Source organism: Lissotriton helveticus, chromosome 1_1, assembly GCF_964261635.1.
Source record: "Lissotriton helveticus chromosome 1_1, aLisHel1.1, whole genome shotgun sequence".
NCBI lineage: Eukaryota > Metazoa > Chordata > Amphibia > Caudata > Salamandridae > Lissotriton > Lissotriton helveticus.
Window position 1 is genome coordinate 908225116 of NC_136057.1, and position 13806 is coordinate 908238921.

Below are 13806 nucleotides of genomic sequence, written 5' to 3' on the forward strand. Positions count from 1 at the left end.
CATCCCTCCCAGGAACACCCTTCCTCTCTTCTGATGCCCCCCCCCCCCCGGCTACACCTGGCCTCTCGACCCAGTCCCACATCATAAAACTAGGTCTCGTGGATGTACCCCTCCGGCCCCGCATAGCGAAACATGATCTTATCGCCCGCCCAACCTTAGATCTGACCACCCCCTCCTGCCCTCGTGCCCTGTTGGAATGTCCGGCTGCAGATTACAATCACATGTCACATTTGGGAGGGGAAAACAACATCAGAGCGGTCAGTATGGGAATGGGCCTGGAGCTGGGGTCCCAAACATGCCCTTTTCGTACTTCAAAGTGTCTTTATTGCAATAAGGAATGTTTGTACGTCATAAACCTGTGTATAAAAGACTGAGCCGTAGAGAAACTTGTTAGAGCACCTCAAGAAGATACCCTGTTGTCTGATTTGACGTGTTCCGTTCCGTCGGAAATAAACTCCTGTTTCCTGCCTTCCAGTCTCCAGCGCCTGCCTCTTTATTTGGGTAATCGTGAGTTGGGTGAGAAGCGGCTAACGCCGGGCAAACCTAGAAAAGGGGTAAACGACCTGATCTGCCTGAACCCTTTTTCCACAATGTCCCAGATGCCGACTTGCAGACTATATGGCAAGTATCTTTTGACTTACTTCACCTGGCAGTCTCACCTGCCAATTTAAAGCGAAATCATCTCTTTTCCCTCCATAGAGTCTATTGGTCACCGGCCAGATTGGCCAAGTTTTCTAAAGGCCCTATTCCATGCTGTCCAAAGTGTAAGTTGGAGAAGGCAGACGATCTCCATATGTTTTTAACCTGTCCTAATTTAAAGATTTTTTGGGCCAAGATTGAAGAAGGTATGAAAACACTTTTCAATTTTGATATACAGGTTAGTATATTATTAGTTTTCTTTGGATTATTTGGTAATTATGAGGAACTCTCAAGATACCAACAAACTGTCTCTTTATTTAATAATTCTTGCTGGCAGAGAAATATGTAAACTTTGGGTGAGTGATAAATCACCTTTGTATATTGATTGGATTAGGGCAATCAGACACACACTTAATTTAGATAAGGTTGTTTGGAAAAGAAGGAAGCATTTCTGGAACCCATGTATTAATTGGTTGGATAGGATGTGAATAACCTCGTCCAATGATTATGCCTTTTTGCAGACGGAGTTACCCTAAGATCAGTTCATGGGCCTCGATACTCGGTAGAACTGAATTGAAGCGATATAGTGCAGTTCTGCTATGGACGCACTTGGGTATCTGCAGAAAGCGCACCCATAAGGATCGTCAGAGTCTAAGAAGGGGCCCCTCTGCATTTTTGCAGAGGGTGTTTAGGATCACTGATTCTGAGAATATCCTTACGGCATATGAGGACAAAAAAAAAAAAATCTTGGCAGTTACATATCTAGAGTACACAGGTGATTTGCGTTAATCATAAGAATACTTTGACATCTCGTATTCCTCCTTCTTCTTTTCATACATTAGTCATTTGAAATATATGCAAGTGCAGACTACCTGTGATTGTTCCCTTTGGCTGACAGATGAGTCTCGCAAAGTACCTGCTGTGCTTAATCTAACATGTTGGGGGGGGGGGGAAGCTTGCATTATCGCCTTGTGAAAATAAAAAACTACAAAAAAAACAGTACGAAATTAAAACAGAGTATGAGCAATCTATAAAGACGAATAGTAATCAGGAATCCTGGAACATGTGGGATCGGGGAAAGTCTGTATTCATTTATTCACCTCTATTATACTTTCTAAATCTTTACGGTCGCTAAGAAACGTCTCGTAGAAAGAGGAAAAGGTATACAAAAATTGAGAAAATATTATTTCTTAGGGTTGTTCCCACTTCCAAGTTTTTCTAAAAAAGTCTGTTCAAAGATGGCCGCGATGTTTTCATAAGATTAGAGACATGTGTTTGTGTCAGTTGGAGTCCGACTTCTATTTCTATGATCTGTCTGCTGTGGCCTGGAGGCGTCGCTGTACCCTTGGAACTGCAGGGCTGGAGTCAGTTGATGCCGGAATTGCGAGGACCAGAAAGGGGAAAAGACAGCAGAGGAAAGCTAAACATAGCTAGGACGCTTGTTATTACACTTATATCACTATTTAGCGATTAACAGATTCTCAGCATCTCATCACTGAACCCTCCCTCGCCACCACCAACGTCCACAGGTAGTACAACCGGCAGTCCATGCACCTAGCCCCGCACGCTCCTTGCAAGAGCATAGCTTCTGCACCCTGGCCAAAAACACTGCTTCCGTACTCGTGCACATAGCACGGCCACGACCTCACAACCTCCTCCCCGCGCCTGCCAATTGCTGCAGCAACACGCCCCTTGTCTCTTGGACATGTATTGCAATCGCGTTGTCAGTCACTTTCAGCTTGCAAACTGTTCTCCGCACTATCACATTACCCGCCATTCCACCTTCCCAAAACACTGTTTCGGTGCCCGAGCCCAGTTGCCGCACCCAGCATTAGCACTCACCTCTCCCAGAGGCACAGGCAGAAGAAACTCCCATCTTTTCCACTTTCACACACCTTTCCCCTCACAGCGATGTCACCACCCGTATGAGCAGGGCTGCCACACCTCTTATAATTTCGTTCACACTACCAGTACCTCTCCTCAGCAATGCCACTTTAAACCCTGTCAGCCTGTAGCATTTACAACCTACCACGACCCTGGGTATGGTACCAACCTACCACTGGTACCATACCCAGGGCTTTAAGTGGGATGAAAAAACTGAGGGGGGAGTCCTCGCAAAGGGGCGTGGTCAATGTAATTACGGGCGTGGCTTAAAAACAGGTAAGATAAACATCTGTGCTTAGCATAGTGTGCTGCCCAACTATTATTGTTTCTGTCATTGCATCCAGATATATAATGCAACGAGACAAGTAACATTATACTTAGAACAAGTCAGGACTATTCGGTTTGTCAATGGTTGTAAGTTGCATAAGATAAATAAGCTGCAACCATGGCTTGTATAAAATATTGAAAAACCTTCCACTTAAAGCCCAAGTGACACCACAACAATGTTGCTGCTCACGAGTTTCAAAAAGATAAGGGAACTCCAGAGAGAATATAACTCTCTTTTAAGGATTTCCCTTTCCTTACAAAGCTCACCTGGCATGACATCATGTCATAACTTCTCGACTACTGAGAAGTGAGCAGCGCCCATCCATGTGCCTACTGTTACTGCAGTCCAGAAAAAAACAGACTGCCTGTGCCAGGGCACAAAACAGAGCCAATAGAGATCCGTTTCGAGGCCCCCTTTGAAACACTGCTGGTGCTCAGACCCGGTGAGTCCCGGCCCACTTAAAGCCCTGACGTTACTGTTACCAGAACATAAAGTACTTCAGTCAAAGCCTCCTCCTTAACACTCTCACCACACCCTTTGTCCCACCACTACTATCGATTCTTGGTCACAGTCGGAAAAACTCCTTGTCGACAGCACTGCCACAACCAACCAGCACGTTTGTGCCATACAAATTACAATGACACAACACACCATGCATACAGTGGTTACTGCTGGTTGGGAAGATCTAGAGGACAGGTGGACGTACCTTATCACAGAAACCAGTGTACTGACAGAGCAGCCCCATGAGCTATTGTGCCTCACTTAGTTGATAGGACTATACTCTGTTGCACTTAGAGCACTTTAAATTGAACAAAACTGGCTTTGCTTCAGCTGCTTTAGTGCAAAGGAAGCTGGCTGTTGCTCGAGCAAAAATAAAGAATAGTGGGATACTTGCTGTGAGCTAGCTCATGATATTGAGTCAGTGGTAAAGTGGAGGTACTTTTTCCCAAACTGAGGGGATTAGATGCTTCAACAAGGGATAAAACACCAAGAACAGTGGTTCTTAAACTTTTGTTTTCTATGGAGCCCACTTAATCATACTGGGACCCAAGGACCCATGCAAATCATTATTAGAATCCAGGGACCCCCCACTGAGTCATTTCTGTAAGCCGGTGACCCCATCCTAAACTTTTTTGGTGACTTGAATCGCTAAACAATACACAAAAAAGGACGCATTCAAATATACATATACAAATTCTGAAACATTTTATTTAATTCACAAGCAAATATAAAAATAATTTTAATGGGATGGTTGGAGCTTGTCTAAATTAAAGTAAGGCCACTCGTCATCCATACTGTATTTTGTTTGATGCACTTGCAATGTCCCCACAAATAAAACTGAGGATACAAACTCAATTTTTAGCCTTGATTTTCACATTCCTTCACATTTTGAGTATGTTTTATACATTTTACTTCTTTATTTAGATGCACTTAATTAATCTGCTAATATTTAGCTTTCTAATCAGTCACATGCTCCCTGAGTAGGCTCAACAGAACACAGGTTTATGAAGTAAGGAGTGCTGGCTGTATAGTGGGATTGATTGGAGCACGATGCACCTCAGAACCACTGAAGCGATGTAGAACTTAATATTTAAACATTTAGGGGTGCCTTCTGTGTCGTGCTTCTTTCTAAACTGCTTCTGATTCTTAAAGTCACAGTGTGAAAATCAAATACATCAAGCAGGTGAACAATTTCGAGTATACCTGCCTGTAAGCTCAGTTAATGGCTGTTATACTTCTAAACCTTAGCTGATATGCTTCTAAACTGTTTTCTCTTGCAGTTGAAATATAGACAAAGAAAATACATGTTGTTAATGGTTAAATAAAATAATTTTTAATAGCTGGAAAATTTGTAATGAAATATACTTTGCATTCTAGTGACATGGTAGTGTAACGCAAAGAAAGGTAGAGGTAGCTTGTTTGGGTCTTAAGAGAAGAAACGGGAATGGTCAGCTCTATCCATATATTGCCATTGTGCTTTTGGTTGGTGTCTTCACTGATATTTTGACCTCTGCACAAGCCTATTTCTCTGAGCTTGTAAAGAATGCATATGTGCAGCGGCAGCCAATGCCAACATTTGCCCAAGTGTAACTAGAGCAGGTACTGACGCTTGCTCTGAATCAACAAGTGTTGGGATTAAAAAGTCCTCCGCATGGAAATGGACGTGCACGCCTTACCTGAGTGCTCCTCTGTACTGATATCTGGGACCCTAATGCTGAATTTTCAGTTGTTCTAGGCAATCACAGATCATGCATGTTTGTCATGTCATAGGCCTGTCTCAAAGTTTGCAATCTTGGACCGTAGGGGTTCCCAAAATGCTACCCTCGTTGTGGTGAAAGACTGCTGCCTTTACCAGGAGTTAAATGCAAAAACAAAAGTCAATCAATCAATCAAACAAACTTGTAAAGCGTGCTACTCACCCGTAAGGGTCTCAAGGCGCTGGGAGAGGGGGAGTCGCTACTGCTCGAACAGCCAGGTCTTGAGTTGTTTCCTGAAGGAGAGATGGTCCTGGGTCAGCCGAAGGTGGGTGGGGAGGGAGTTCCATGTCTTGGCCGCCAGGTAGGAGAAGGATCTTCCTCCTGCGGTGGCTTTGCGAATTCGTGGGATGGCGGCGAGGGTGAGGCTGGCGGATCGGAGCTGGCGGGTGGGTGTGTAGAATGTGAGGCGGCTGTTGAGGTATTTGGGGCCCATGTCGTGGAGAGCCTTGTGTGCTTGGGTGAGGAATCTGAACCTGATCCTCTTGCTGACGGGGAGCCAGTGCAGGTCTTTCAGATGGGCGGAGATGTGGCTGTGACGGGGGATGTCCAGGATGAGTCGTGCCGAGGTGTTCTGTATGCGTTGGAGTCTTTTCTGGAGTTTGGCTGTGGTACCAGCGTAGAGGGTGTTCCTGTAGTCCAGCCGGCTGGTGACGAGGGCCTGGGTGACCGTCTTCCTGGTTTCCGTGGGGATCCACCGGAAGATCTTTCGGAGCATGCGCAGGGTGTTGAAACAGGATGACGAGACGGCATTGACTTGCTTGGTCATCGTGAGGGAGGAGTCCAGGATGAAGCCCAGGTTGCGTGCATGGTCCGTTGGCTTGGGTGCGGCGTCCAGGGCAGGGGGCCACCAGGAGTCGTCCGAGGCAGAAGGGGATGGTCCCAGGATGAAGGCTTCCGTCTTGTCTGAGTTCAGTTTTAGACGGCTGAGCTGCATCCCTTCCGCGACGACTTTCATTCCATCCTGGAGGCTGGCGGTGTCGTTGGTGAGGGAGAGGATCAGCTGGGTGTCGTTGGCGTAAGAGATGATGTTAAGGTTGTGTTGGCGTGCGATGGCTGTGAGGGGGCTCATGTAGATGTTGAAGAGGGTGGGGCTGAGCGAGGATCCTTGCGGGACGCCGCAGATGACATCGGTGGCCGCGGATCGGAACGGTGGGAGGCGGACTCTCGGGGTTCTTCCGCCGAGGAACGAGATGATCCACTCCAAGGCCGTTCCTTGGATTCCGGTGTTGCTGAGGTGCTGTATCAGGGTGCGGTGGCATACAGTGTCGAAGGCTGCTGAGAGGCCCAGGAGGATGAGGGCAGCTGTTTCCCCGTTGTCAAGCAGGGACCTGATGTCGTCGGTTGCTGCGATGAGGGCGGTCTCGGTGCTGTGGTTTGCTCGGAAACCGGACTGCGAGGGGTCGAGGGAACCGTTTGTCTAGAGGAAGGCAGAGAGTTGTTTGTTGACGGTCTTCTCGATGACTTTGGCAGGAAAAGGGAGGAGCGAGATGGGGCGGAAGTTCTTGAGGTCCGTGGGGTCCTCGGTGGGTTTCTTCAGGAGGGCGCTGAGCTCGGCATGTTTCTAGCTCTCCGGGAAGGTGGCGGATGCGAAGGAGCTGTTGATGATGTCCTGGAGTTGGGGTGCGATGATGGAGTCGGCTTTGTTAAAGATGTGGTGTGGGCATGGGTCGGTAGGGGAGCCGGAGTGGATGGGTGTTCATCGTGCGGGTGGTGTCTTCGGTGCTGACCGAGGTCCAGGTGCAGAGGGTGGTGGTTGGGTGTGCTGGTTCGGCGGTTGGGTGCGTGGTCTGTGCGCCGAAGCTGTTGTGTATGTCGGCGATCTTGCGGTGAAAGAACGAGGCGAGTGAGTCGCAGAGGTCTTGTGAGGGTGTGATGTCGTTGTTGCAGGCTCTGGGGTTGTAGAGCTCTTTAACGATGCTGAAGAGCTCCTTGCTGTTGTGGGTGTTGTTGTCTAGTTCTTTGAATGTTGTCCTTTTGGTGGTGCGGATCAGCTGGTGGTGTTTGAGGGCGGCGTTCTTGAGGGCTGTCATGTTTTCTGTTGTTTGGTCGTGGCGCCAGACTTTCTCGAGGGTGCGGCAGGTTTTCTTGGAGTTTTTGAGGTCGTTGGTGAACCATGAGGCTTTCTTGCTGCCGGGTCTGCGGGGTGGGTTCTTCAGTGGTGCGAGGTCGTCGGCGCAGTTGGTGAGCCACTGTGTGAGGTTGCGGGCTGCTTCGTTGGGGTCCGTCGTGTTGGTGGGAGGGTTCTGCCTGAGGGAGGTGGTGAGCTGGTTGGCGGTGATCTTGCTCCAGCTTCTGCGGGGAACCTGCTGCGGGCGGTGGTGGGTTGTGGTTCTCCTGAAGTCGAAGTGGACGCAGCTGTGGTCTGTCCAGTGTAGTCCAGGGGAGTGGCTGAAGGAGATGTGCTTGCTGGAGGAGAAGATGGGGTCAAGCGTGTGGCCGGCGTAGTGGGTGGGGGTGTTCACCAGTTTCTTGAGTCCGAGGTTGGCGAGGTTATCCAACAGGGTGGTGGTGTTGCTGTCATTGTTGTTCTCCAGGTGGAAGTTGAGGTCCCCTAGGAGGATGTAGTCTGGGGAGGTTATGGCGTGCGGGCTGACGAAGTCTGCGATGGCTTCGCTGAATTGTGTGCGTGGTCCCGGGGGTCTGTAGATGAGTGCCTCTGAGGGTAGTCCTGGGGTCGGTGTGTATCTGGAAGTGAAGGTGCTCGGCGGCGGTGAGGGTGTCGTCGGAGTTGGTCGTGATGCGGATGGTGTTTCTGTGGACGATGGCGACGCCTCCTCCGGTTTGGTTAACGCGGTCCGTCCGGGTGATCTTGTAGCCATCCGGGATGGATATGGCGATGTCGGGGGCTGAGGAGGCGTTCATCCAGGTTTCTGTGAGGAAGGCGACGTCTGGTGTTGTTGTGTCAAGGAGGTTCCAGAGTTCAACGGCGTGCCTGTGGACGGAGCGGGTGTTGAGCAGGATGCACTTGAGGTGATTGTTGCTGGTGCTAGACTTGGCGGGTGCGGTGCAGGTTTGGAGGCAGGTGAATTTGCAGTCTTGGCAGGTGAAGGGTCCGTGGGTGCGTTTCGGGGTGGCTCGGTAGCAGGCGGGGTTCCGGCCGGCGTTGAGTGCGTGGAGGGTGGCGGCATCGTAAGTCCATCGGGTGGGCTGGCATCGTCGAGGGCCAGGGGTCCTGGCGCTGGGCGCGGTCCAGGCGCGGACGGGCATAGACTGGCTTGCCTTTGGCGCACAATAGGCGTGCCCGCTGCACGTACGTGTGGACTCCGCCATAAATGGCCAAGTGGGAGGGAGGAGCAGCTGGGAGGCGAATCGGAGGGGGAGAGAGGGCACAGAGGAGAAGAAGGGGCGGGGCCGCAGGGGAGCAGCAGCGGGGAGCTGGGGGGTCACGAAGGGCGGCGAGGGGGCACAGAATACAAGCAGTGGTACAATAATACAAATACAGGGCACAGAAAGAAAAAGCAAACTACAGTGGGAGTACTACAGAATAATCACAAAAGGGCGCTCGCGAAGGGCAGCGAAGGGCAGAATACAAGCAGTGGCACAAAAACACAATTGGCACAGAAAGAAAGGATTACTGGGCACAGAAGAAAGCAAATACTGTAGGGGTACTACAACTTATCAGGGAAGCGGCGAACTCGGGCAGCAGCGGTGAACACTCACGGGGGGGGGCGCGCGGTGTGTGGAGTGACCGGCCCTGCGAGCAGTTGATGGACAGAATGCAGAACAATGTCATACATTCACCCCAGTACAGAGATCTGGGCCTAAATCCATCGTTTTTTTTACTCACCATGCCATTCCAGTTTGAAACCAGCCATATTCAAATCAGTCTTGACCCTGTCCCATGGGAACAGTCCATCCTGAACTGCCGAGCCAGGTCCTCCCTGGACTGGAAACAAGCATCCTAGGACCGGTTTCGGGCTTTCAGCCCTCATCAGCCAGGTGTCGATGATCGCTTTGTTCGCCCTGGGTTGACAGGGTATGCCCAGATGTTGTTCACTCTGCCACTGGATTCAAGATAGCCTGGCTGATGAGGGTAATGAACCCGAAACCGGTCCCAGGATGCTTGTTTCCGGTCCAGGGAAGAAACGGCTTGTTAGTTCGGGCTGGACTGTTCCCATGTGGCACAGGGTCAGACTGATTTGCATATGGATATGTCTGAACTGGGGTGGTGGAGTGAGCTAAAGAATGATGATGGATTAAACCCAGATCACTTGACTGCCGGTGAGTGTTTGATTTGCTCAAACGCTCCATCCATCATCCCCTTTGGTATCGCTTTTTACCAGGAGTTAAGCAGCACGAGTGTGGTGGTGGCAACGTACTGTGTTGTGATCAGTAGGAGTGAACAGGTCCTCTTTAACCTCTGCTTTGGAGTTTATGCCTACAGGATCAATCATTCAAAGTTCTGCTGCTGTGTGCTTAACTTGTACATTGGCCTCTATCAGTTTGATGTGGAGTGCTGCAAAGCACGAGTGGTGTACTTGCGCTAGGTATGTGTGCCTGGGAAGGGTACAATACTGGCATAATGCAGCACTGTGCAGTGCGTGCATACTAAATGCATGTGCTGGGTGTATGTGTGCCTATGAATGTTACTGTACATGGCAGAGTGTGGGTTCCATTTTGGGAGACCCACGGCTGCAGGGTGAAACATGAGGAGAGGAGGTAGAGAAATACTCCTAGACTGATTTGTGTATTGATGCATTCCTGTGAGCTGGGTGGCATACACTGTAGAAGGATGATCCAGGCTTCCCTTGTACACTTTCAAAGGAGGCTCTTTTATTCAGAAAGAGATCACAAGGAAGAGGACTGGGTTCATCTCAGAAAGGATATTGGGCTGATCCCACAATCTTTTTTTTTTTTTAATCTGTTTATTGATTTTACATTATACACAATAATCAGCATACATCGCATTGCAATTATACATCATATGATACGTCAAGCTGAGTTACTAAACAAACAACAAACCAAACAGCTGGTACCTCTTCCAACATCTCTTCAACATAGCAATTTTTCAGAGGGTGGGGAGATCAATAGCAATAAAAGCAATGTAGACAGCGATGAAACAGTACGGGTCGAGTAAAGGTACAACAGTGCACTCCGTGTGGAGTGTGTGACTTGAAAGACCAGGTTATAAATACATTACAGAGACATAAGCATTAACATGACCTCGACATATACGGTGTAAAACTGCAAATTCCCGAATCTCGGCTCTTACAGTAAGGGGACGCCTGACCAGCCTCCCTGGGCTGATCCCACAATCTTAAAGAGTAGGGCTGGAGCCCTAAGCTAACCTTTTGATACACATATCACTGTGGCTGACAGCCAATTGTGAACCTGAGTCACTCCCCCGACCTGTGTTGCGGGGCTATTAGCTTTGGAGTTGCTCCTTCTATGACAGACTGCTTTCAAGAGGAAAAGAGGACAGAGGAGCAGGTACTTCAAAAGTTAGCACCAATATAAACTTCAAAGTCTAAAACCCTAAATCACATTTGGTGTCTGGAAATGGAATCTAAGAAGGAGAACTTGAAACTCTGAAAATTGTCAAGTGTCATGCAGGCAGGCGGGAGGAGAAGCACTGCAAGACTTTTGCTATTGGCCAGGATTGCGGGCAAAGGCAGGTTAGTTACCCCTCTGGGTGAGGCAACACTACCCAGGGAATCGAAGACCACCTGCCCTAGAGCCTGGGGTACCAGTGACTGCCTGATTGCCAAGATCAGTGTGCATTGTGAGGAAAAAGACAGTATTGGATGGAGCAAGCTCCAGTGGGTAAACCTGTCAAGTAGATTCCCTGAGCGGAGTGTGAGGAAACAGCTGCTGCACCGACCGAGTTGTTTCCCTTGTGCATGACAAAGTCGGTGACCCCTGTTTACCGGAGGAGGGTCACCGTGGATATAATGGTGATTGGCACGCTCCAGAACACTGAATTCTCCGATCCTACATGGACTGAATTCAGGCCAGTAAGCCCCAGGGGAACTTGCTAGATAGATAGTGCTGAGGGGCTAGAACACATTTAACTTTGATACAGAGTCGAGGGGGACTCTTGAGACTCGGACTACTACGGGGGCTTGCCCAGAATGTTGTCAAAAGTGAATGGGTAATAACCATGATCGCTAGAGTGAGGAGGGAGTCGGACACATGTAACTGCCTACTAAACACTAGAGCCTGACCTCAGGGAAACTGTGTAGTTTTTTAATGCTGTATTTCCCTTTGTTGTGTTAGTGGTAAACATAAAATACTCCTTTTATAATAAAAGTGAGTATAAGGTTGCACAATAATTTGTTGCTGCTACTGCACGTATTTTGACTTGTGAGTTTGTGGCCTCCCACTTTTATTTACCATCTCACCTGAGGTAGCCTTGGACTGCTTGGACCACGCTATTCTTGAGAGTCAAGTGCTGAAGGGGTCTCAGCCCGATTGCTCTGAATCTGTGGTAGGTCAGATAGGACAGACCCCGAACATCAGGAGAAAAAGACCTCAACCCCCACAGTTGGACCCAGCAGCTCCTGCTTTTCCCGTGGCCCTGTGAACGGGGTTCTGACACTAAAGTCTAGCTACTCCTAGCTGAAGAGGTTCTGTTGGGCTTTAAAGAAGCTGCTACCTGTGCAGTTTTTCTCAGGACAGACCCTCTTTTCCTGCCAACGACTCACTGGGTAAAATATTATGCTTTCCATCCCATACAATCATAGAATTTTATAGCTGTTCTTCATAATTTTGCCAAAATGCCATCCGAAATTGAGTTGTAGACCAACCATATGATGAAGCTTGTGCTGCTGCACTGGACAGGAATTCTACCTGCAGTTAAATTGACCACTAAAGTTGATTTAGTTTAGGTTCTCCAAGCAGACCTCACTAATGTTGGAGGTTTCAGAGGGCAAATTGAGCAGGTTCTGTGATTTCTTATATTAATATGGTTGTGTGCATGTATTATTTTAGGGCTTAGAGATGGGTGCTATACTTGGTCATTGATGGAGTATTAATATATAATAATTGTGTGTCATGTTCTTCGAATATATAGGGATATGAGTGCTGTGTCTTTACGATAGGAATAAATACAGATGTGGCAGGTGAATGAGCCTTATTGACGTTGGGTGTGCCTTGCCAACTATGATAAAATGGAGTTGTCCGGTAAGTGGACAAGTATAGGAACTGGATGTGAGTAAGGTAATATTTTCCTTAACAGTCTGACGACAGCCATGTGTCATATTCAAAGACCGCAGCAGACATTGCCCTGTTCCATTCAGAGAGCAGTGGCTCTATAAAAGTTCTTCAGATTGCAGCAGTTCTTTCTATTGCTCTTCAGAGCGATTAGCAGCACACATTACTCTGCTCTTCAAGGAAAGCACAGCAACATAAACCTCACCCATTTTGCGCTGACTCAAAGGGATGTGTTGTGTTCTAACTGTGGCTTACTGGCCACCCATCTACCATTGGTAAAATTCAGCGGTGCTCTCATTTTCTTTGATGCCATTCGTCATGGAATGAGAGCGTCTTGCCCTCTTCTTGTGTTTGGCCCTACCATAGCACATGGACCAAATACATGTCTACTTACACTGCTCCCGGCTTGGGGAGCTAGTTTTTTTCTTTGTTTTCAAGCACTCCATAGGAGTACTTGTGTTTTCAGGCTGTTTACCTTGTACACATACCACTAAAAAGCGTGCCCTTGTATCTAAACAAATTTATTTCTTAACCCGTTAAGTGCTGCCGTTGAACGTTCGGAGCACTGCCTGGCTGGTGCTGCGCACGTTCAACGGCCGACGCAGCCCCGCCCATTTTTTAAAACGGCTGCACTGCTCCGAAATCGTGGCAGCAGCCAACGGGTTAATAAGTTGCTAAAACACAAACAGCACTTATTTATTTGTTTTTTACACGATCCATTGGTATTGGAGTGCTTGCTCCATTGACTGTAGTGCCATAGCACAAACACAAGCTGATGGTATTGGAGCGCTTTATGTCCTCACCAGTTACATTACACAATAACATATTTTTTTCTGTCCCTGATCCTGCTTCAGTTAAGGTTTTTTGTTGTTGTTACTTGCCCATCTCCCCATCCTCTCCTGCTTCCCTGCTTGACCCATCCCTCCATTATCTCCCTCATCGCTGCTGCATTTATTTTTTTGCACTATCCCCTGGTATTGGAGCACTTGTTCCGTCCTCCATCTTGCCATAGAGCGAACACCAGCTGATGGTACTGGAGCGCTTTCGGTGCTCACCAGCTACATTACACGGTGACACATTCATCATTGTTGAAGGCAGGGGGAAACGTAAGTGATTTGCCCAGAATCAAAACTGTTCTGCCAACCCCAAAATTCGAACGTGGATCCCCAGTTCCCCTGTCAGTAGCTCTGTCCATTACACCACATCCACACTTCACTTCAAATCACTTCAACTGTTTCTCACCATCACTTCCACATTTGTTCAGCTAGACCACGTCAACACCGAACAAGCATCGGCAAAGCCAACAATCAATGACCTCGACCTTGTCCAATGGCCAGGTCGCTCCCCCTGCCGCCAACAGCTCTCCTGCTCGCGCTCTCCCCCGCTCCCGCCTCCCAGTTAGGTTCGAGCTTCCTGTGCCTTGCCCAGCACTCTGCCTGCGGTCTGATTTTCGTGCCTGTTCTCTGCTCACTGCTGCTGTTTTCTGCTTAACACGTATTCTTGCCTCATATTCCCCCATTACAGCCCTCCGCAGTGGTCTGATTT